This window comes from Podarcis cretensis (assembly GCF_951804945.1).
Source record: "Podarcis cretensis genome assembly, chromosome: 8".
Taxonomy (NCBI): Eukaryota; Metazoa; Chordata; class Lepidosauria; order Squamata; family Lacertidae; genus Podarcis; species Podarcis cretensis.
In genome coordinates this window covers 81008841-81032467 of record NC_137177.1, presented here as the reverse complement: position 1 = coordinate 81032467, position 23627 = coordinate 81008841, and the positions used below count along the sequence as shown (strand labels likewise).

Here is a 23627-nt window from a genome sequence, read left to right as displayed (position 1 = left end):
ACCCCCTAACCCGTGGATTTGCACCCCCTAACCCTAACCCCCAGATGTTGCGCCCGGTGCGGCCGGCCCCCCCTGCACCCCCCACGCTACGCCACTGTGTTGCTCATCAACAGTTAGCCACCAGTATACCAGTCATAAATACTCCCTGTCGCGGTGAGATGTATTACATTTCCATTTAAAGGACAGATCTTCTTTCTAAACCTACATCAATATTTACAAATCAGCACAAGCAGATTTTATGCGCACAGTGCCCTCTTTTGTGCTTCAGGTTAAACATGTGCTGGACGGAACTATTGTTTAGTCGTTTAGTCGTGATCGACTCTTTGTGACCCCATGGACCAGAGCACGCCAGGCACTCCTGTCTTCCACTGCCTCCCACAGTTTGGTCCAACTCATGTTGGTAGCTTCGAGAACACTGTCCAGCCATCTCATCCTCTGTCGTCCCCTTCTCCTTGTGCCCTCCATCTTTCCCAACATCAGGGTCTTTTCCAGGGAGTCTTCTCTTCTCATGAGGTGGCCAAAATATTGGAGCCTCAGCTTCAGGATCTGTCCTTCCAGTGAGCACTAAGGGCTGATTTCCTTAAGAATGGAGAGGTTTGATCTTCTTGCAGTCCATGGGACTCTCAAGAGTCTCCTCCAGCACCATAATTCAAAAGCATCAATTCTTCGGCGATCAGCCTTCTTTATGGTCCAGCTCTCACTTCCATACATCACTACTGGGAAAACCATAGCTTTAACTATACGGACCTTTGTTGGCAAGGTGATGGCTCTGCTTTTTAAGATGCTGTCTAGGTTTGTCATTGCTTTTCTCCCAAGAACTAGATGGTCTTAAAAGTGTCTGTGCAAAAGGCAAAATCTCAGCGAGACGTTTTGCTTCTAGGGATGCTTCAGGCGAAAGTCAGGCTGTAAGCATCTCTCCAGGACTTCCCACGAACAACCTTTTAAAGGCGGCGCCATCAAATATTGATCAAATACTGGTGCTGCAGCTGGTAAGTGCCATGGATTTGCACGACGACCTGAAAGGATTTGGCAGGTAAAACACAATGGTGTTTAACGCACTGCAGTCTTTGACAGGCGACATGCAGCGGCATCTGGCTGTATTCAAAGGGGCAACATGCAATGGCATTTAATACCAGGGAGGTGACAAGCAAATGCATTTAGTAAGTGACTGCACCTGATAGCTTAACGCTGGTAAATAAGAGGCAGCTAGAGTGCGTATTGGGGACGCGGGTGGCGCTGTTGGTTAAACCACAGAGCCTAGGACTTGCCGATCAGAAGGTTGGCAGTTCGAATCCCCACGATGGGGTGAGCTCCCGTTGCTTGGTCCCTGCTCCTGCCAAACAAGCAGTTCGAAAGTACGTCAAAGTGCAAGTAGATAAATAGGTACCGCTCTGGCGGGAAGGTAAACGGCGTTTCCGTGCGCTGCTCTGGTTCGCCAGAAGCGGCTTAGTCATGCTGGCCACATGACCCAGAAACTGTACGCTGGCTCCCTCGGCCAATAAAGCGAGATGAGCGCCGCAACCCCAGAGTCGGTCACAACTGGACCTAATGGTCAGGGGTCCCTTTACCTTTACCTTTAAGCATTTGAAAAATCTATTGAAACCAGACATTATAAGTTCATCTTAGGCTGGGTGGTTCTCAAGTCTCTGTGGCTTTGTTTAATGTTTTGTATTTTTCTCAGAAGGTTGATAAAGAATGTATAATTTACTATTCTGTGTATATTAATCGCCAGCATGTTGCATGAGTCACACTACTTCTATCAACAGCACAGGTTGCATTTTTCCAGCAGAGTGTGTATTATACCAGATCACTTGCCTTTTGGACTAAACAGCCTTTCCCACACCTTGCTAAGACTCACACTACAAGAGTGACAGAAGGGGCAAAGCTGGGTTTCTAAGAGACCTTATAAATTGCAGGAACGGAATCTCAAAACAAGAAATTAATCCAGATTAATTAACACAGGGTATGAGCAGTGGCGTAGCGTGGGTTGTCAGCACCCGGGGCAAGGCAAGTAATTTGCACCCCCTAACCCGTGGATTTGCGCCCCCTAACCCTAACCCCCAGATGTTGCGCCCAGTGCAGCCAGCCCCCCCTGCACCCCCCACGCTACGCCACTGGGTATGAGCACCACAGAAGCCGAGCATTAATTCCCCCCCAATTAAAAAAAAGTCACATTAGACTTCTTTTAATATGTCTACATATACTTGATTTTGCCGAACATCACAAGTCAGCAAATTAATCTCCATGCCGTACCTCAACCAGGTCCTTACAGGACAGAAATTCTTGACATCAGTCCCAGTTAATGTCGCCCTGCACAGCGTGAACCCAGCACGAAAACAAACCTTTTTAAAAATAAAAAATGTTTAAAAATAGGTGGCCATCCATGCCCTCTGCTTTTATTTTTGTTTTAACTGCATTGATGAAGATGCTGTCTCCAGATAGAACCTAAATTTACGTAGGCAATTGCCAAGAGACAATTGAAAGTTGCCTCCATTGCAGAGTCAGGAGAAAATGAAAGTGCGAGATTGGTTACACTACGCCCAGATTAAAGAAGTTTTTAAACTTGATAAAAAATTAGGATTCCAGGTGGAAAAATCAAAATTAGAAACGGAATTGCTAGAGCCTAAGACTAAGGTACTTTCAAGAATGTACAACTTGCTGTTAAAATGGAGCACACAAGATGAAACGGTTAAATCGGCTATGATAAAGTGGGCACAGGACATAGGGTATAATATTATGTTTGAGGACTGGGAAAAGTTGTGGACTACTGGGTTGAATTTTACTGCATGTAATGCTTTGAAAGAAAATGTAATGAAAATGATATATAGATGGTACATGACCCCAGTCAAACTTGCAAAAATATACCACTTGTCTGATAATAAGTGTTGGAAATGTAAGGAAAATGAAGGAACGTTCTTTCACCTTTGGTGGACCTGTCCTAAGGTGAAGGTCTTCTGGGAAATGATATATAATGAGCTGAAAAAGGTATTTAAGTATACCTTCCTTAAGAAACCAGAGGCCTTCCTTTTGGGTATTGTCGGCCAAGGGGTGTTAAAGAAAGATCGAACTTTTTTCATGTATGCAACAACAGCAGCAAGGATACTTATTGCTAAACACTGGAAAACCCAAGATCTACCCACACTGGAAGAAAGGCAGATGCAACTGATGAACTACATGGAACTGGCTGAGATGACTGGCAGAATCCAAGACCTGGGAGAAGAAATCGTTGAAGAGGACTGGAAAAAATTTAAGCTTTATCTGCAAAAACATTGTAAACTGTATGAATGTTAAGCAGGATGCTTGATTTTAGACAAATTGGCACCATCAAAATAGATGAAGTAAATCATGAAGATAATTTAAATATAAGATGAAAAACCTATTATTATTTTTTAGATAATTATTAGGCTAAATTAAATTTTCTTTTGTAAGGATTGAAATAAACGTATCTAAAATTTGAAATATATTTGAAATTTGACAGTAAGGATGGAGATAAGGGAATAAATTGTTGTTTTAAGTGTATTAAACTAGAACGTAGGAGCGGGAGATGTGAGGAAGTCCAGAAGTGATAAGAAAATATGTGATATGCAATGTTATGTTCATTCTTTTTTTTACTGTAAATGGAAAATTCTTAATAAATATTTTTTTTTAAAAAAAAAAAATGAAAGTTGCCTCCAACTAAGAATCAGAATGGGAAGAATTTTTATTTGAATCAGCCACTAGCCATAGCAATACAATAAAATACAATGTATTGAAGTTAGAGGTAAAAACTATGCAAAATACTTTCTGGAGGTTTACTAAGTTTTACTCAGAGTAGACACATTGAAGCTCATAGACCTCAGTTCATCATCAACGGGTCTGTTCTATGTAGGATTAGCATTCGATGCAAACACCCAACAAATGTGCTCCTTATCAGAATTATTCCATTTCCACTCTTACGGAGCAAAGCTATGAAACACTTTTAAAAGATGTGGGTGGAGATGAAAAATTAGTCGCTACTGAGAAAAGCACACAACACCACAAGAGACTTTTTGAAAATCAGGGGTCTCTGCGGCATTGTAATGATGGCTAATCGCTTGCAAATTCTGGATGGTTTATAAAATGTAGACACTGTCAGTGAAATTTGCAAATAACCCACAACCAATCTTGCGTCTTCTCTTGCTTGAGGTTTTCCTGCTGTTGTTTTTTCCCCAATGCCACTTAATAAAGAGACCTGTGAAACTCCAAACCTTGCACACTTTCCCATCACCTTAAATTGGCTCAGGAAAAGACACAGTTTTATGCGCTGTAGAGGTTTAGGATAGACTTCCATCACCGCTGTGGAAGGGATCTGTGTGTGCCGTTTGCGTAAACAGCAACCCCTGTAATCAGTTCTGGCAATGAAAGGTTGTACGTGCAAACACAAACACACACAAGCATGGGATCATCAAATTGTAGAACTGGAAGGGACTCCAAGGGTCATCTAGTCCAACCCTCTGCCACGAAGCAATCCTACAAAAGTTTAGGGAAGCTTTTAATGTTTGATGTATTACGGTATTTTAATATTTTGTTGGAAGCTGCCCAGAGTGGCTGGGGAAGCCAGCCAGATGGGTGGGGTATAAATAATAAATATATTATTATTATTATTATTATTATTATTATTATTATTATTATTCTATTCTGTCACATTAAAAAAAAAACCAACCTACCTCATAATCCTTCAAGCATCCCAACTTGGGAAAGAGTTTTGCTGAAGCAAGTTAAGCTTTACTTCCAAAGAACTACATTTCGGATCAAATTGTTCTCAAGAGCAACATCTCACTGGAACAGCTCCTTCTTTTAATTTCTGATGTATTTCTTGCTGCTCTGCATCACTTCCCAAAACCCCATTCATCATATTCCTGGACTTCTGGGGGACAACCTGTCTGGTTCAGCCCAAATTGTATCCTCTTCTGTAGCACACACACACACACACATACACACACACACATATTGACATTTGCTGGGTGGAGAAGAGACAGCCTCAGAATTTGGGGTGTCCTTGGGCAAGGCATGTTCATAGTTGTTGTTGTTGTTTAGTCGTTTAGTCGTGTCCAACTCTTCGTGACCCCATGGACCAGAGCACGCCAGGCACTTCTGTCTTCCACTGCCTCCCGCAGTTTGGTCAAACTCATGCTGGTAGCTTTGAGAACACTGTCCAGCCATCTTGTCCTCTGTCGTCCCCTTCTCCTTGTGCCCTCCATCTTTCCCAACATCAGGGTCTTTTCCAGGGAGTCTTCTCTTCTCATGAGGTGGCCAAAGTATTGGAGCCTCAGCTTCACGATCTGTCCTTCCAGTGAGCACTCAGGGCTGATTTCCTTAAGAATGGATAGGAGCCACCTACAAATTATGGCATAGGCTCTAATGGTGGGGGGTTCTGCTCTTCTGCTCCCTCCCCACTCCCAATTAACCTCTGTCTCCAGGGCTTAGTGATGTGAGGAAGCGCAAAGGAAGAAAAACCAAGCTGGGCTCAAGGGGAGGATAGGGTTATGAGGGTGCATGCATGCCTGGCATGGGACTTGCCCCATGTGACATGGCAACACCGCCTGTACCACAGGGCAGGACCATCACCATGTGGAACCTCGTGCCAATCTGGTTGCACCCTTTCCAGCACAGCCTACTCTCAGCTGGATTTGTGTGATGACATAACCGTGGTAATATACCAACAGTATACCAGTTTAAATGTATCTCTCAGTCTCACTGAGAATAATTTCATTCTTGAATATGTATCGTATTATCAGCTTCACGATCTGTCCTTCCAGTGAGCACTCAGGGCTGATTTCCTTCAGAATGGAGAGGTTTGATCTTCTTGCAGTCCATGGGACTCTCAAGAGTCTCCTCCAGCACCATAATTCAAAATCATCAATTCTTCGGCGATCAGCCTTCTTTATGGTCCAGCTCTCACTTCCATACATCACTACTGGGATGTATGTTCACTGAGGGACCCTTTTATCCAGAAGGGGCTGGGACACGCAGTCTTCGGAGACGGACTGAAGCCATTTCAGGCTTTCAAGGTCAGCACCAACACTTTGAATTGTGCTCGGAAACATACTGGGAGACAACGTAGGACTGGTGTTAAATGTTTCCAGGTGCCAGTCTAGCTGCCACATCCTGGATTAGTTGTGCTTTCTGTACATTGGCTCCCAGTACGTTTCCAAGCACAATTCAAAGTGTTGGTGCTGACCTTTAAAGCCCTAAACGGACTCGATCCAGTATACCTGAAGGAGCATCTCCACCCCCATTGTCCAGCCCGGACACTGAGGTCCAGCGCTGAGGGCCTGCTGGCGGTTCCCTCACTGCGAGAAGCCAAGTTACAGGGAACCAGGCAGAGGGCCTTCTCGGTAGTGGCACCCGCCCTGTGGAACGCCCTCCCACCAGATGTCAAAGAGAACAACAACTACCAAACTTTTAGAAGACATATTTTAGAAGACACCTGTTTAGGGAAGCTTTTAATGTTTGATGTATTACTGTATTTTAATATTTGGTTGGAAGCCGCCCAGAGTGGCTGGGGAAGCCCAGCCAGATGGGTGTGGTATAAATTATTATTATTATTATTATTATTATTATTATTATTATTATTATTATTATTACCTTCAAAGATAGTAGAGCACATGGCAGTTGTCCAAGCAGGAGATAACCAGGGCATGGACCACTCTGGCGAGACAGTGGTAGGGCAGGAGGCATTGCCACAGTTTAAGGACACACCCCAGCCAGGAAAAAGGCAGGTTGGGGGAGTGGGGAATGGGGTTCATAAGGGGTGTGGCCCCAGGAGGAGCACGACTTGGGGGAAGGCTGGCTGAGAGGGCTGAAGGTCCACGTTGGCCTCTCATCCTGCGATCCCTGCAGTAACCGCAGGATGGCATTGGGGCATTGTGTGAACGAGGCTACAAACTTTTGCCGGTGCCTGATGGGTTGATTTTGAGAGAGCAGAGGACCATGAACCCAGCCGCACCTCCAGGAATCACAGTCCAAGTAAGCAATCTCTGAGGGATTTATCCCCAGACATGGATGGAGAACCAGTGCGTTCCTTCAGGTCCTAAGTCAGCAAGGCCAACAGTCAGGGGAGATGATGGGAGTTGTAGTCCGGGAATATGTGGGGAGCTGCAAGTTCGCATTGCAAGAGGACAGAGCTACAATTGGCATGGCTAGGGGCAGTGAGGGCTAGTGATGGTCTAATTCAGGGAATGGCCATCAGTTGAGGGAGTTGTAGTCTAGCACGATATCTAGAATGCCAGGGGTTCCTCACCTCTGCACCGAAAGAAGGTAGGGTTTTTAAGGGGGTAGCTAGGGCAGTGAAGGCAAGCGAAGGTCTAGTTCCGGAATGGAGAATGACTAGCCTACAAGTACAGTGGGACCTCGGGTTACATACGCTTCAGGTTACAGACTCCGCTAACCCAGAAATAGTACCTCAGGTTAAGAACTTGGCTTCAGGATGAGATCAGAAATTTGCTTTAGCAGCGTGGTGGCAGCAGGAGGTCCTATTAGCTAAAGTGGTGCTTCAGGTTAAGAACAGTTTCAGGTTAAGTACGGACCTCCAGAACGAATTAAGTTCTTAATCCAAGGTACCACTGTATACAGGTCCCCCATCTCTGCCCTAAAAATAAACTGAAAATCATTTCTAAGATACAGAAAGGGACAAATCATGCGGGGGGGGGGGGACAATCTTCCCTGTGAGGAAAAAAGAGGAAAGCATTTGATTTTCGCCTTTTTTTTTTTAGCAGGAAGGTGACTAAAGGAAAGGATAGATATTACGGAGATTTTCTGCTATCGTGAATTAAGAGAGCTTTTGCCCACCGCCCAAGCCAAATCGGCAAGGTTAAGGGCAGATGCGAGAAAATGCTTGTTTGCTCGACACCAAATCAGCTGATGGAACTCACTGCCACAAGATGCGCAGGTGGCTTACAGACTTAGCTGGCTCTAAAGTGGGACTAGGCACCTTCATGGAGAGACGCTTTTCTTTCTCATCTTCACTCACAGTACAAGCCCATTATCTTACAAAGATGGAGAGTTGCCGGTACCCTGCTCACAGTGGTAATTTGCCAGGGTTATGAACTGAACCCAGTAATGAAAAGATTTCGGGAAGGTTTTGATAGATAGCACAGTTACAGAATCTGACCTCACAAAATTAAGATCCTCAAAAGCCGGTTGTGTTGACCGGGTGTGTTTAAAAATGGTTAGGCTGTGCTAGGGGGATCTTGTTCGACAATAAATATATGCAAATCCCAAGAACCAGCTGACGTGCGTGCTAAACCACCTTTCACAAAAGCTAGAAAGCCAAAATTAGGCGCAATGATCATCTCTAGGGGATGACTGGGTGGAGGGAATGTTTTTGAAAATTCGGGAGTAGTGTCTAAACCACCACCGCAACGTTCTACAACCTCATCGCTTTTCAATGGGGTTTCCCCACTGAAACTCCATCATAGGACCCAAATTTTTTGTGGGGGGGGTATTAAAATTTGTATTAAAATGGAGAAAGACTTTGAATCTTCCCTAGCCCTCAGGAATTTGGGGAAACTTTTAATCCGCAACATTTTCGCTCTGATTCAAAGGGTGGGTGTTGATACAACTGAGGACAGTTTTAGAAAGATAAAATAATCATCATCATCCCACTGGGATTTTTCAGGGGAAACAGGAACTTCCCCAGCAAAGTCTTCTGGAAGGAATCTGGATGTATTTAGGAAAAATTTGCCCCGGAGGTCAGAGGATGTGAAAAGATGCGAATACAAACTATATATTTTACGAGAAAGGTCAGGAGGCAGAAAGAGCCCTTCAAAGCCATCCCAGATTGCTTTTGTCAGTCAAACCCACTAAGAAAATCTATTACTGAGCAATTTGCGATGCCTTCAGATATGTGCTTTTCTACGGGGGGGGGGGGGGTGCAAGCAAATGTCACTGGGTTTTTTAAACTGGTTTTGAAAGATCTCATGGCAGCAAGACAGCAAATACTTCTAAGCATGCAGATTGGAACATATGCAACCTTTTAACTTTTCTTTGAAAATGGAAATCTTTTGTTTTCTCTTTGTTCAAGCTCCTCTCCCTCCCCTTTGCCCCCAACCCCCACCCCAACCCAAATGAATTAATTTCCGATTTCTTGGCTCAGTTATCCCCCCCCTTTGGAGGAATAAAGAGAAGAAGAAAAACGGTGGGGGGAGAGAGAGAGACTTGATCAGAGAACGGGCACACACAAAAGAAATTTCCAAAATGCGATTCTTCACGGATTTGCTCCTTTCTTCGCAGGAGAGAGGAAAAGGTGGGAGGTGGAAATATTTTAATGACTCGAAAGCTATGCCCCCCCACCCTACCCTGGCTTCATCTGTAACTGATTTCTATTTGTGAGCTATTTCTCCTCTTTCAAACCATCAATCACAGCAGGGAAAAGGGGAGGAAAAGTCGGGATGGGGGGGGGGGGAGAGAAGCGTAAAAATCTGGTCTTGATAAATGGAGAAACAGAGAGACAGGTTTGCTTTCATTTCAGGAGGGTGGAGGAGAAAGGGGGAAACTTTGCAAGGGTGTCTGATGGCCTGCACCTCTGCCTTTGCTGCTGGAAGGGGGGACATGAAGATAGCCTTGCAAATAAGTCCACAGAGATCACTAGCCTGCATGCCCACCCACCTTCCACACTTGAAATGGACAGGATGAAAAAGAAAGATTAACACTATTCTTTTCCCTTTCGCCAAGCCCCCCGCCCCCCCTCTCTCTGCCTCCTTCTCTCTCTAGCTGGTCGCCTAGGAGTGAGAGTTACTCGCCCCAGAAGAGCAGGCTGAGTCATGGGCCTGGAAAGAATTGTGTGGATTCCAAGAGATAGCTTACCTCTGCGGCAACCAGAGGGATGGTTTGTGTGTTTGCCACAATTCAACATGGGACAAGGTGGTGATGAAGTTTTCCAGAATTAGCTGGCTGGAGGAATTATAAACTCACTAAATGAAGGGAGCATGGACGGGTGGATCGGTCCATTTCAGTTTGTCGTTTTCAGAAAGGCCACTGGACCAGGCCAGCGGCTCATCTCGTTCAGGATCCCGTTCCCAGAGGTCAGCCCACCACCTTTTTCCATATCAGTTTGCCTTGTTGGGCGGACAGATGGGAGAAGTCCTCAAGCAATTGTACCAGCAATTTAGTCTGCAACCAGTTTTGTCTAATGTGTGTATTTTTGCAAAGCCGTGTTCCCTAATACAATGCAAAATTGTATGTGATTTTCGCTAATAGAGGGATTTTACTAGACACTTTACCCTGGCCTGTGTTTTCTTCTCATATGCATCACTCAGCTGGAGAACCCCATTGCAAAATTTCGAAAAGCAACGAAATTGTCACCTGTCGTTCCACAAAGGGTTTAATTCTTGTATCCTGCACCTATTTTTCCTGCTGCCCTGTGATTGTACTCTGTGTGTTGTTTATAAAATCAAATAAATGCATTTAAAGCGCAAACTCCGAAGGACAGACACGTTTCGCTTTGCACCAGATTTTCTCGGAAAGCACAAATTCGCTAGTTTCACCTTTCAGTGCAGACTGAATCCTCCTGTTCCCTACTAAGGAGTAAACTAGGGGACGGTTGGGTGTCAGCTGAAAAGCAGTACAGAATCCACTGGAAAATATAATCTGCAGATGCTTTGATATAGGCGCATCGGCCACCAAGCAAAAGAAGATGCGGCACAGGTCATCACTGGTGGGTGGAGGAAAAGTGGCGACCGCGTTCCACTTTTACTATATGCGTAGAAAGGTCCTGAAATCACCACCACCTACTTCCTTCCATATCTCTCCCTGTTCTAGCCTGACGGGGCAACTGAGCCACTCACACAACACCATCTGAGATGTATGAATCATGTTCGTAAAGAAGCATCATGCCACAGATGTTCAAAAGCTGTTGAGATAGGTTGGAAAACAGAGAACCTACATTATTAAAATCAGATGTGCGTTCTGTTTTAATGCCTTTTCATATCAACTTCAGAAGCACAGCACCAACAAAGTTCTACTCAGGAGTATACCCTTTGAAACTAATGGAGCTACATTTGTCGATACCCATAGGGTCTACTACTGAGTGCGACATGCTGGATACAACCCCACATTTTTATATTTATTTTTTTAAAACCAGTTGCTTTAATATCAATCTTTTTTCTTTATTCGTACGGCAAGTTTCACACACTGCATTAATGGTCGAAAATCTCGTGTCGCTGAACTTGGCCAATGTCAGAATTGGCAAAACATTCGGGTCACACAAGACACTTTATAAGTAAGCTAAATCTCAGCTACCCACAGGGAGCCAGAAGGGATACAAAATCATAGCAGAGAAGGCACCCAAAAATGGTTACTTACCATTAAATGGACTGGTCGGAGAGGCGTTCCATCAAAACTTCCTCGGATAATATTCTTGTCTCTTCTTTTTTTAAGGGGAAGGGCACTCAAAAATTAAAACAGCTCATTATCCAGTAAAGTGTGGGCTCCGATTCCTAGCCTTTCTGTAAGCAAATTTCCTCCAAAGGTTTATTTCCAGTTCATCCCAAACGTTTAAGGGAAACGCGGACGGGTATTTTTGCGGGGAGGTGGACAAGAAGACAATTCCTTGCAACCTGAACTTCAGCAAAACTTTTATCTCCTTCTCAGGAACGGAGGAAAAATAAATTATTTCCGAACCAGGCACCGGGATCAAAAAAGTCCTGTGGGGGAAAAACCCTCTAGTCCATTCAGAGTGACTTTTTTTCTCCCCCCTTGGTCAATAATTAAAAGTGTGGGGGTGGAACTATTGAAAGCTTCACACACCCCGAAAAAAATCCCCAAGTATATCAGAGATCGGAGGAGAAAGAAGGCTAGGAAAAGAGCGAGGAGGAACTCTTAAAAGCTGCTGCTGCTGCTGCTTTCAAAACAATATGCAGGCGTAATAATTATTTGGGGGAGGCGGAAAAAACCCCAATTATAATAAGTAGTGTTTTGCAGAGTGCGGCGCAGCTCCTGTGAAATATCCAAGCTTCCTACAAATGCAAGAATTTCCAGCTCTGAAGAAGAAGAAGAGGAGGAGGAGGAGGGGGAAAGAGGGGGAGATTTGAACTTTCTCGGTGCTTTCTGGCTAGGCTCAAAAAAGGAAAGACAGCAGGGCTCTCCTCCTAGTAAATCAAAACCCCCCCCCCCCGTCTCTCCTCCCTTTTTCTCCGGGTAAATCAACCAACCCCAGCCTTTGACTGCTCCCTGTTGAAAAAAAAAAAGAAAAGGTGATCTAGTTGTGGGAAGCAAATTCTCTCTGCTGCCTCTTTTGCCTCTTCAGTGGAGCAAGATTATATTGTGAGCAGACAAGAACCAGCTAGCCAGGACAAGGGGGGGAATGGGTGGCGATGGCTGGTGGTGATGGGAGATAGTGCCCTCACCCTGTTTTCTTTTCTCTCTCTCTCTCTCAAGGGCGAGGTGGCTTTCCTGCTCTTGCAGCTCGGACTGGAGACGGGCCAAGAAACTCCTGCAAAAGTGGCTGGGAAGGCAAAAGGGGTCTGGACTCCAAGGAAAACAAGAAATGAGGGAGGGAGAAGTGTGTGTGTGTGTGTGTGTCAAATTTCCTAGTCTTTTTTTCTTTTCTTTTGAGGATGGGATCTTTGGTCAGGAGGAGGCAAAGCTGGTAGAGCCTCCTTGTGCAGGAGCACTCTACCTGCCTTGCCGAACTACGGAACTCGGCTCCCATAGGAGGTGACAACACTTGGGGTCAACTTTAAAAGAGGATCGGGCAGATTCATGGGCAAGGAGAGGGCGATGGACGGCTGTTAGCCACAATGGCGGTGCTCTGGTTGGGGGCAGCACATGCTTCTGGGTAGCAGATGCTAGAAACCGCAGGAAGGGTGCTCTGGTGCTTGGATCCAGGATGCTGTATATTTTAAAGACATTACAGTAGTTGTTTACTTTTTATTTTTAATTCTGATGCAATTCAATTATTATTATTTTTTTGTCTTTTGTATGTTTTTAGTCTTTTGTATTTTATCTGTCTTGCAAGCCGTGTTGAGTCCCCAGTTTGGGGGAAAGGCAGAATATTGACATTAATACTAATACTAATAACCCAGTAAAGGTAAAGGTAAAGGTAAAGGGACCCCTGACCATGAGGTCCAGTTGTGGCCAACTCTGGGGTTGCGGTGCTCATCTCGCTTTATTGGCTGAGGGAGCCGGCATACAGCTTCCGGGTCATGTGGGCAGCATGACTAATCCACTTCTGGCGAACCAGAGCAGTGTATGGAAACGCCGTTTACCTTCCTGCCAGAGCGGTACCTATTTATCTACTTGCACTTGGACGTGCTTTTGGACTGCTAGGTTGGCAGGAGCAGGGACCAAGCAATGGGAGCTCACTCCGTGGCAGGGATTCGAACCCCCGACCTTCTGATCAGCAAGTCCTAGGCTTTGTGGTTTAACTCACAGCGCCACCCACGTCCCTAATAACCCAGTAGGGCCCTTCTTAAATTTCTTATACATTCGATAATGAGTAAAGGAAAACCTCCATGGGCAGAGGCCGTCTACTCCAAATGACAGGTGTGCTGGGGACAAATAACAAGGGAGGGATATTGCCCTCATTCCCTGCTGGTGAGCCTTCAAGAGGCACTTAGCCGAGTGCTGTCAGAAACAGTGTGCTAGAAAAGGTAGCTTCTTAAGTCTCCAGGTGTTCCTGGACTCCCAAGTCCTATCAGCCCAGCTTGCATGGGCAGCGGTCAGTGATGACTGGAGCTGGGAGCCCAGTAGCATCTTGAGGGTCACAGGTTCCCACCGCCTTCCTTGAAAGATAGTAAGAGTTGTGATAGAGCTAGCGAGGGGCACTAAAGGCAAGTGATGGTCTAAATCAATAATGGGGAACTAGCAGCCTTTCTGATGTTGCTAGACTCCAATTTCCATGAGTTCAAGCCCATCATAGCCAATGGTCTAGCAACATCTGGAGAGCCACAGGATCCCCATCCCTGCATTAAAAGATGGCAGAGTTGTGATGCAGGAAGCGAGGGGCACTAAAAGCCAAGTGATGGTCTGCTTTAAGAATGGGAAACCAGAAGCTCTTCTGATGTTGCTGAACTCCCAGTTTCCATAAGCTCCTGGAATCATGGTCCATGGTCCAGCAACAGGTTGATAATGACAGAGTTGTGATGCAGGAAGTGAGGGGCACTAAAGGCAAGTGATGGTCTAGTTCAATCTTGGAGAACCTTCTGCCTTCGGGAGGTTGAACTCCGACTGCCCTGAGCTCCAGCCAACAGGCCAGCAACATCTGGAGGGCCACCAATTCCCCATCCTGTAACGATGGCAGAGTTGTGGTACAGCTAGCTAGGGGCTTTCACTTTCAGTGAAAGCTGGACCATAAAGAAGGCTGATCGCCGAAGAATTGATGCTTTTGAATTATGGTGCTGGAGGAGACTGGAAGGACAGATCCTGAAGCTGAGGCTCCAATATTTTGGCCACCTCATGAGAAGAGAAGACTCCCTGGAAAAGACCCTGATGTTGGGAAAGATGGAGGGCACAAGGAGAAGGGGACGACAGAGGATGAGATGGGTGGACAGTGTTCTCGAAGCTACCAGCATGAGTTTGACCAAACTGCGGGAGGCAGTGGAAGACAGAAGTGCCTGGCGTGCTCTGGTCCATGGGGTCACAAAGAGTCGGACATGACTAAACGACTAAACAACAACAGCTAGGGGCAGTAAAGGCAAGTGACGGTCTCTTTCAGCGACCTGCAGCTCTCCTGATGTCCCTGGAGACACCAACTCCATGTCCAGCCGGCATGGCCAACAGTCAGGGGTGACAGCGAGTCCCATCAACATCTGGAGGGGTGCAAGTTGTCCAGCCTGGACAGAGGGAACATGGACCGAAGGGTTCTGTCAGAGCCTCGTCTTGCGCCATCTGCTTGGCAATTGGTTTTATCTGAGGCTCCGGCTCCCTGCACCGCTGCCAGGGCTCTCTGAACGTGTCAAGACGCAGCAGGGACCCGCGTGGGCGTGAGAGCTGGAAGGATTGGTACATGGGAGAACGAAAGGGAGAAGAGAAAGAAATTAAACTTGTTGTTGGGACTTGATCAGGGATCCGAAGGGCCTGACGGATAGAGGTTGCACACCTCGTTCTCAGAACGAACACCTGTGCAGGGAAAGAGGCAGCTGTGATGGGAGTGGTTTGCGCATGGGAGAGTGGTGGATGTTTCGACAGGTGGGGGCGTGAGCATGCTGGCCACTTCTCCTCTTCTCTCCCGGACACCCCCTCACTGAAGGTTTCTAAGCAGAGTTTGTGTGTTCACCTCCAAAGGATCCTTTAGCTGTGATTCTCATTATATCACTGTATTACAGTGGTACCTCGGGTTAAGAACTTAATTCGTTCTGGAGGTCCGTTCTTAACCTGAAACTGTTCTTAATCTGAGGTACCACTTTAGCAAGTGGGGCCTCCCCCTGCCACTGCCTGATTTCTATTCTCATCCTGAAGCAAAGTTCTTAACCCGAGGTACTATTTCTGGGTTAGCAGAGTCTGTAACCTGAAGCGTCTGTAACCTGAGGCATCTGTAACCCGAGGTACCACTGTATTTATTCGTATTCTTCACAGCACACTTGTGGGCTTCCACTTGACACGACTGCTGTGGGATACTAGGCTGTTGGCACAATGCAGCAACCCAACCTCTTCTGGTCGAGAGATTCCCCAGGCAGATTTTAAACAGGCCTTTTTGTTTAAAAAGAGGCAGTGTGGTGTAGTGGTTAAGAGCAGTGGACTCGTAATCTGGTGAACTGGGTTCGCGTCTCCGCTCCTCCACATGCAGCTGCTGGGTGACCTTGGGCTAGTCACACTTTTCTGAAGTCTCTCAGCCCCACTCACCTCACAGAGTGTTTGTTGTGGGGGAGGAAGGGAAAGGAGAATGTTAGCTGCTTTGAGACTCCTTTGGGTAGTGATAAAGAGGGATATCAAATCCAAACTCCTCCTCCTCTTCTTCTTCTTCTTCTTCTTCTTCTTCTTCTTCTTCTTCTTCACCCAGTGCAAGTTAAACTATGGAACTCCCTCTCCTCAAGAGGTGGCCATGGCCTCCAGCTTGGATGGCTTTGAAAGAGGGTTGGGCAAATTCAGAGAGAACTACAAATGGCCAGCTGGCCACAAAGGCTATGCTTTGCCTCCATGGCTGGAAGCAGGAAATTATGCTGGAAGCCACAGGAGGGGAGGGGAGACTCGATTTCGGGTTCTGCAGGAGGGTTTCCCATAATGGGCATCTGGTTAAAGGTAAAGGGACCCCTGACCATGAGGTCCAGTCGTGGCCAACTCTGGGGTTGCAGTATTCATCTCACTTTATCGGCCAAGGGAGCCGGCGTACAGCTTCCGGGTCATGTGGCCAGCATGACTAAGCCGCTTCTGGCAAACCAGAGCAGCGCACGGAAACGCCGTTTACCTTCCCGCCGGAGCGGTACCTATTTATGTACTTGCACTTGGACGTGCTTTTGGACTGCTAGGTTGGCAGGAGCAGGGACCAAGCAATGGGAGCTCACTCCGTGGCAGGGATTCGAACCCCCGACCTTCTGATCAGCAAGTCCTAGGCTTTGTGGTTTAACCCACAGCGCCACCCGCGTCTGTGAAAACAGGAGACTGGACTAGATGGGCCTTTCCATATGCTATTAACGCAGCCTGCCTGCCTGATCTCTCAGGATCAAAATGCTTCAGTAGGCAGGTTCTTTGGCCGGATCATGTTTTTCCCAGCTTTGCCATTCTCTGGGTGCGCACTCCCGCCTCCGTGGCATGAGGGAGCCTTGGCAGCGGCTGCAGAAAGGCCTCTCCCCACCTCCCCCCGAAAATCTGTTTTGGAAACATCTGGGCTCAGCGCACGATGTGGAATGTGCCTCAGCAGCGGGGTGCAAAAGCTGCTCTTCCTGAGGCCCCCCAAATGCAGCCTCCCGCAGGTCAGAGCAGAAGCAGCTGCTTCCTCCAACGCTGTCAACCTTTCTTTCGGGTGCCGGCGAGAGAAAAAGAGAGGGGGGGGAGAGGTGTCCTTGCTGCACTCCTGTCCTTTGCCATTTTAGATATTTTTTTGGGGGGGGGGGAGACCAGGCTTGTAGATAAAATCCCAGTCTTGCATGCGGCCCTTTCTTTGAAAATTAGATGCCTGCTTTAATTCCGCTGGGGATTTTATTTATTCTTTATCTATTCTTTACATTTTTTTAACGTTTAAATTTTTTATTTTTTACAAACAACCAAAACACAAACCGTGAAACCACCCAGGCGGCTGATACATTGGGTATACATTATCGATAATAACATATTCGAATCAACCATATGTACAATTTTATATACATTAACACTCCTCCATCCACAAGGTTTATTTAACTTTTAACATTTTAATTGCCCCAAATTGTTCAGACCTACCCAAATAATTCAATATCTTCTCAAACCAATCCTCCTCCTTCTCACTGACCTTAAACCCTTTCATTCTGTGTATCTTCAGTTAGATATTCTAAAATTATAATATTATTCAGTTTTTTCCCCCACTGGTTCACCCCTAGCTCTTCTGCATTTTTCCACTTACGCGCTATAACCTGTCTGGCTGCCGTTACCATCAATTTTACATTTATACCCCACCTTTCCTCCAAGAATCTTGAGTTGGAGTACACAGCTGCCCTTCCCACTCCCCTATTTCATTTAATAATGATGATAATAATTTATTATTTATACCCCACACATCTGGCTGTTTTCCCCCAGCCACTCTGGGCGGCTTCCAACAGAACACTAAAATACAATAGCCTATTAAACATTAAAAGCTTCAGATGTCTTCTAAAAGTTTGGTAGTTATTTTTCTCTTTGACATCTCGTGGGAGGCGTTCCACAGGGTGGGAGCCACCACCAAGAAGGCCCTCTGCCTGGTTCCCTGTAACTTGGCTTCTCGCAGGAAAGGAACCGCCAGAAGGCCCTCGGTGCTGGACCTCAGTGGCCGGGCAGAACGATGGAGGTGTACCTTCAGGTATACTGGACCGAGGCCGTTTAGGGCTTTAAAGGTCAGCACCAACACTTTGAATTGTGCTCGGAAACATACTGGGAGCCAGTGTAGGTCTTTCAAGACCAGTGTTATATGGTCTCGGCGGCTGCTCCCAGTCACCAGTCTAGCTGCCGCATTCTGGATTAATTGCAGTTTCCGGGTCACCTTCAAAGGTAGTCCCACACAGAGCGCATTGCAGTAGTCCAAGTGAGAGATAACTAGAGCATGCACCACTCTGGCCAGACAGTCTGCGGGCAGGTAGGCTCTCAGCCTGCGTACCAGATGGAGCTGGTAAACAGCTGCCCTGGACACAGAATTGACCTGCGCCTCCATGGACAACTGTGAGTCCAAAATGACTCCCAGGCTGCGCACCTGGTTCTTCAGGGGCACAGTTACCTCATTCAGGAACAGGGACACAACAACCCTGCGCTGCGTGCCACCTGTAGAGAGGTGTCTGTCAGGCCTGCATCAGATGGCTCTTAAAAGAAGGAGGGCATCGCTTTTCACGCACAGGAGCTGTTTTGATAGGGAGATGCCCACAGATGAACTGTTAAAACCTGCTCTCCCTTCTTCTGCCCCCTCCCACCCAGCCAGTTTAGATCTGACTCACTTTGCAGGGAGTTCACACTGTGGGTGGCCCAGCAGAGGCCCCCCCCCCTTGCCTGTGTCTGTCTCTCAGCGCATCGGAATGCGGCACATGCCTGCCCCGTTCCATGCTCCATGCGCCAAGGTTGGCATTGTGGCTGCCCTCTGGATGGAGAGATGTTTCCCCGCCCCTGATTTTCCCCCTTTCTTGCTAAATCCCTGCCATTTGGCAAGTCATGGCCAGGGCAAAGAGAACAGGGTGAGGCGCCAGGGGAGGCCGGGGGCTGGCATGGATGCGGACGAGGTGTCCGTCATCGCTGCCGCCGGCTCGGAGAAAGGTTTTAATGTTTCCTTCCCGGCCTCGATCAGTTATGGCTCTTCTGCTGTCACCAGTTAATAACTGCCCTCCTGGCTCTGCGTATCAGGTCTGGCTGCCTCAAAAGGATACTGTGGAGTCGAAAAGGGTTCAGAAAATTAGCAAGCAAAACGATCGAGGAGATAGAGCAATTTCCCTGTGAGGAAAGGGACTTTTTAGCTGGGGGAGGGGGGGAAATCACAAGTGGCAACATGGAAAAGTTTGTAACATGATGCATGGCCTAGGTAGGAAAACGTTTTTCTCCCTCTGTCTTAACACTTTTCAGTTGTTGGCATCCAAAATGAAACTGAATTCTGGAAGGATTCAAGATAATAATAATAATAATAATAATAATAATAATAATAATAATAATTAAAAATACAACAAAATGTCACTCATTAAAAACTTCCCTGAACAGGGCTGCCTTCAGATGTCTTCTAAATGTCAGGCAGTTGTTTATCTCTTTGACATCTGGTGGGAGGGCATTCCACAGGGTGGGCACCACTACCGAGAAGGCCCTATGCCTGGTTCCCTGTAGCTTTGCTTCTTACAGTGAGGGAACCGCCAGAAGGCCCTTGGAGCTGGACCTCAGTGTCTGGGCAGAACGATGGGGGTGGAGACACTCCTTCAGACATACTGGACCGAGGCTGTTTAGGGCTTTCAAGGTCAGCACCAACACTTTGAATTGTGCTCGGAAACATACTGGGAGCCAATGTAGGTCTTTAAGGCCAGGAGTTATGTGGTCTCAGCGGCCACTCCCAGTCACCAGTCTAGCTGCCACATTCTGGATTAGTGGTAGTTTCTGGGTCCCCTTCAAAGGTAGCCCCACGTAGAGCGCATTGCAGTAGTCCAAGTGGGAGATAACCAGAGCATGCACCACTCTGGCAAGACAGTCTGCGGGCAGATAGGGTCTCAGCCTGCATACCAGATGGAGCTGATAAACAGCTGCCCTGGACACAGAATTGACCTGCGCCTTCATGGACAGATAGATAAAGGGAAGTCCTTCACACAGAACATAATTAAACTGTGGAACTCACTCCCTCAGGAGACAGTGGTGACCACCAGTAAAGGTAAAGGTAAAGGTACCCCTGCCCGTGCGGGCCAGTCTTGACAGACTCTGGGGTTGTGCGCCCATCTCACTTAAGAGGCCAGGGGCCAGCGCTGTCCGGAGACACTTCCGGGTCACGTGGCCAGCGTGACATCGCTGCTCTGGCCAGAGCCAGAGCCGCACACGGAAACGCCGTTTACCTTCCCGCTGGTAAGCGGTCCCTATTTATCTACTTGCACCCGGAGGTGCTTTCGAACTGCTAGGTTGGCAGGCGCTGGGACCGAGCAGCGGGAGCGCACCCCGCCGCAGGGATTCGAACCGCCGACCTTTCGATCGGCAAGCCCTAGGCGCTGAGGCTTTAACCCACAGCGCCACCTGCGTCCCAGTAGGATGGCTTTAAAAGAGGATTAGGCAATTTAAAATTATCAGCGGCTATTAGCGAAAATGATGTACCGTATGTACTGCCTTCACTGTCAGAGGCCTTTGAATGCCCGTTTCTGGGAACTGCAGGGTGGCAGAGCACTTCAGGTTGGCAGTGCGCTGTTGCATTCAGACCTATTGAGGCATCTGGTTGGGCACTGTGAGATTAGGATGCTGAACTAGGTAAAGGTACCCCGACCATTAGGTCCAGTCGTGGCCGACTCTGGGGTTGCGGCGCTCAACTCGCTTTATTGGCCGAGGGAGCTGGCGTACAGCTTCCGGGTCATGTGGCCAGCAGGACTAAGCTGCTTCTGGCGAACCAGAGCAGCGCAGAGAAACGCCGTTTACCTTCCCGCCGGAGTGGTACTTATTTATCTACTTGCACTTTGATGTGCTTTTGAACTGCTTGTTTGGCAGGAGCAGGGACCGAGCAACGGGAGCTCACCCTGTTGCGGGGATTCAAACCGCCAACCTTCTGATTGGCAAGTCCTAGATTCTGTGGTTTAACCCACAGCGCCACCCTCGTCCCTAGGATGCTGAACTAGATAGGCCTTTTTTCTGTGACCCAGCAGTCTCATTGAAGCCTACCACCAAATACATTGCCCTATGAAAGCTCGAGTCCTTATCTCTGTTGCATTGATCCATGACCAAAATGCATTTAAAACTAGACACCCACCCCACCCCAAAACTGTTTTTAAAAAATAATAATTTGATTGCTGTCAATTAAAGCACACCTTCCAAGGTCAAATTTGTGCGCTCTGCTTTAAAGGCCGGGGGGGGGGGGAGGAGTGCTATCAGTCTGCTTAAAAGCAAGGGGGCTGCTGGGAGAGAAGGAATCTGATTGCTTGCAGATGAAGCTATTTAGTAAACTCGGCATTCCTTTGGGCCCCGTAAAAAGAGAGTCCTCCGCCTTCCATGCACGTTAATTGCTTTTGTTCCGACATCACAGCCCTGGTTGCATGCAGAGATGAGAACGAGGGGGTGTGGAGATACTCTGGCTCCGATTTGCGTTCCAAAAGGATGTTTTCCAAAGCCGGCAGCATCTGACGGAAAAACGTTTGCGGTGGCGATAAAGAAAGGCAACAGAAACAGCCCTCCACACAACAGACCTTTGGCACTGTGTTCACCGCAGGCAAGGTGCTCCTAAGCAAACTAAAGAAATAACACCTGAGTTTGGGGCAAGCTCATTCTTACAAGTTTGGCAAATCCTCACCATGACCAACTCCCGCCAGGAAACCTAGGTCCCCCCGCTGTGGAAGGACGTGTTGATCCAAAATTGAGCCTCCACAGTCACTTACGGAGACACCGTTAAGACTGTGTTCATGGAAGACAATCTTACTTGGCCACAAGTGATCGCCAAAGACGACCACACACACATACATAGTGGTTACAGATCTAGCATTTTTACATCTAGCTGTTGCGGGCCTGGACCCAATCCAAAACACAGGGCAGAGGAATGAGCATGGTGGAGTTCTTCCATGTTGGGGAGTGGGAATAGAGAAGAATCCTGCATCTAGAAAGCTAGCATGGCACCCCCTTCCTCTATGACAGGCTGCTTTTCCAGATGCAGGGCTTTCCACAAAGCCTAGGGGATCATTCAGCTCGCCTGCCCATGTTCAACTTACTCCATAGTAGTAATCCAGAGACAAACCTCACAGCCCTGGGCAGCTGTGTGGTTAGGTTAGGTGCAAAGGAGGAGATCTAAGCATTTCCTCCAAGCCTCGGGGAAAGGGAATGACATCTCTCATTAGGGACTCAGGTTCACTGGCGCTACAAAACTGCCCGAATGCTGCTAACCCCTGCCAGATCTGAATTGGGATCATAATGGCTGATTACAGAGGGGAGCGGCGCCAGGGTGGAGCTGTTGCCTATGTGCCCTGCATGCGGGATTCCCTGGAGCTAGGCGCCCGGCTGGGGAAGAAGCAGGATGTTGTGCTAGGTGGACTACCGGTCCGATCCTCAAAGGCTCCGCTTGCATTTTTAACCCAACTCTCTCTCTCTCTCTCTCTCCTGCAGGGGATTTGCACCCATCTTTCCTTCACTCACCAGATGGTGAAAATGAGAGATGGGCAAGCGCTTCGTTGGAAGGGAATCAGGGTTGCATTCTGGAGCTTGCTGAGGAATGCAAGGAATGGGGAAAGGCCGTGGCTCAGTGGCACAGCGCCAGCTCTGCAGGCAGAAGGTCCCAGGGTTCAAACCCTGGCATCTCCCTGCAGGGTTGGGAATGCCACCCCACCCTGCTGCCGTCTGAAACCCTGGGGAGCCACTGCCAGTCAGTGTAGACAGATTGATGAACCAAGGATCTGACTCAGCACAAGGAAAGCTTCTGATCATCCTTCTCAACATGCCATGATCAACTCAGCAGCACGTGAACTGGCCCTTCCTGAGACGGATCCACCAAAACGGCTTTTGTAGGCACAGAGGACCTCCTCCACAGAATGCAGATGCTCTCTGCAGCTGATCTGTGCTACTTCTATTCTGCCTTGGTCAGACCACACCTGGCATCCTGTGCCCAGTTCTGGGCGCCTCAATTTAAGGATATTGGCAAGTGTGCCAAGGAGAGCAACCAAGAGGATCAAGGGTCTGGAAACCCAGCCGTATGAGGAACGGTTGAAGGAGCTGGGTATGTTCAGCCTGGGAAAGAGGAGACCAAGAGGAGATATGACAGCCATCTTCCGATATCTCAAGGGCTGTCGTAGGACAGATGGAGCAGGCTTGTTTTCTCCTGCTCTGGAGGGTAGGACTCGAACCCACGGCTTCGAGTTACAAGAAAGGAGATTCCGACGAAACATCAGGAATAACTTTCTGGCAGTAAGAGCTGTTTGGACAGCGGAGCGGAGGTGGTGGACTCTCCTTCCTTGGAGGTTTTTAAGCAGAGCTTGGATGGCCATCTGTCATGGATGCTTTAGCTGAGATTCCTGCATTGCAGAGGGTTGGAGCAACTTTCAAGTCTGAAATTCTATGATTCTCCTAAAGGCAAAGTAATAGTCTCTTGCTCATGGTCCTGAATAAAGGGCTAGTTTAAACAAGAAGCTGCCTTGCAGTGAGCCAGGCCCTTAGTTCATCTAGTCTATCCTATCCAGCATCAGCTCTCCAAGGTTTCAAATGGAGGACATTCCCAGCCCTACTTGGGAGATGCTGCTGGGGACTGAACCTGGGACCTTCTGCATGCCAAGCAGGTGCTCTGCTACTAAGCTACAGCCCTCCCCTTAAGGCGCAAGAATATAGGCAGCTGCCTCATAGCAGTCGGACCCTCAACCCAACTAGCTTGGAACAGTCAA

General features: G+C 47.6%; 2 protein-coding genes across 2 annotated transcripts in view; one reads left to right on the top strand and one right to left on the bottom strand.

Annotated features, from left to right (window-relative positions):
- LOC307222185 (neuroblastoma suppressor of tumorigenicity 1) overlaps nucleotides 1-12250 on the bottom strand; it is a 32591-nt gene extending 20341 nt beyond the window's left edge. The window contains exon 1 of the mRNA XM_079987361.1: nucleotides 11323-12250. The gene's annotated coding sequence lies outside the window, so the exon portion shown is untranslated. The remainder of the gene's footprint in view (nucleotides 1-11322) is intronic.
- Nucleotides 1-23245, top strand: part of TMCO4 (transmembrane and coiled-coil domains 4) — a 114116-nt gene extending 90871 nt beyond the window's left edge. The window contains exon 15 of the transcript XR_013841597.1: nucleotides 23187-23245. The gene's annotated coding sequence lies outside the window, so the exon portion shown is untranslated. The remainder of the gene's footprint in view (nucleotides 1-23186) is intronic.
- Nucleotides 23246-23627: the final 382 nt, after the last annotated feature.